At 41.0% G+C, this 1,350-nt stretch overlaps 1 pseudogene; it reads right to left on the bottom strand.

Moving 5' to 3' along the window:
• Window positions 1-621: 621 nt before the first annotated feature.
• Window positions 622-741, bottom strand: LOC129875307 (5S ribosomal RNA; annotated as a pseudogene).
• Between the last annotated feature and the right edge of the window lie 609 nt (window positions 742-1,350).

Here is a 1,350-nt window from a genome sequence, read left to right as displayed (position 1 = left end):
ACACTACGAAGAATAATGATAGCATGCTAGACCAAAAGCCAAAATGCTATAGATTTGGTCACAAATGATGTCACGATAGATATATAACCAAGGACAAACGAATAGAAAACCTCTTGTGGTAGCAGATGAGCAAGGAGTAAATAAGGAAATAGAAAAAAGTGCGATAAGGTATTTCTTGCACTCTCTCATATTCTCGTAAAGGTAAAGAATGACACGAAAATGTGTCAAGAAGGTTACAAGCGGGGGTAAGGAAAAAATTGTGACTGGCTGGTTACTATAGGATTGGCAAGCTTATATGTCAAATTCCTTTAAAACTATGACAGCTAATGATAGACAGAACTCAAAGTGGCTCTAAAGGTCACTATATGAACGAACTTTAGCGCTACTCAGTAGCCAACCCCAATGAATGGGTGCGTACATAAAGGGGGGAATACAATAGGAGGAGTTAAACCAAAATGACCAAAAAGGGACATGGTCGAAGTGGAACTAAAGATCTACCCCTATACCGGTTGCAAGATAACATAGGAAAGGGCAAGGCAACACGCAAAGACTAGTCAGATGATGCTAAGATAAATCTTGGGCCAAGTTGAGTGCCCCGCACATTATTGCAAGGATTACCATAAAACGCGACACGAGGACTTCCCAGGAAGGTCACCCATCCCAGTATTACTCTCGCCCAAGCACGCTTAACTTCTAAGTTCTGGTGGAATTTAATGCGATAGTACAGGTGTGGTCGCGCGAGATGGAAGAATCTGAACTAGTGGTGGAGAAAAATATGAGATTATGTACCTAGAGTACTATAAGTTACGTTGAGGGAATTTCGACACCACTTGGAAGCCAACTCTGAGGGAAAAAAAGCAAAACCCAAAAGGTAAGGGTACTAGTTGATGTAATTTATGGAAGACAGGAAGTAATACCCAAGGTCGGAAATTCCACAATATGACTAGGGCTACAAGACTCACTTCGCACTCCGTCGACATATGACTTTGGAGGGAATGTTACCTAGGGATTAATGATATTAGCCCATGCTCCTTTAATCAAAGGCTACCTACTCAGCCGAGAAGGTGAAAATTATGGGTAAAAGAGTAGTAGGACCTTACGGAGTCCCCATAGCTATTATCCCAGATAAAGGAGCCCAAGTTACAATTAACTACTGAGGATCAATCTGCGAATAAACTGGGAAGATGGATAAGTCTTCGTACACTACTTTACCCTCTAACCTAATGAACAGGCTAAAGCGTACCACTTAAACGCTAGAAGATATGTCATGAGCTGGTGTTGTTGACTTCGAAGATAGTTGGGATGATTATCTATCACTTATCAAGTTGCCTACAATAATAATTACTACTC

Source organism: Solanum dulcamara, chromosome 11 (genome assembly GCF_947179165.1).
Source record: "Solanum dulcamara chromosome 11, daSolDulc1.2, whole genome shotgun sequence".
NCBI classification, from domain to species: Eukaryota; Viridiplantae; Streptophyta; class Magnoliopsida; order Solanales; family Solanaceae; genus Solanum; species Solanum dulcamara.
The sequence above is the reverse complement of the archived record's forward strand: the minus strand, read 5'-3'. Positions and strand labels throughout refer to the sequence as shown.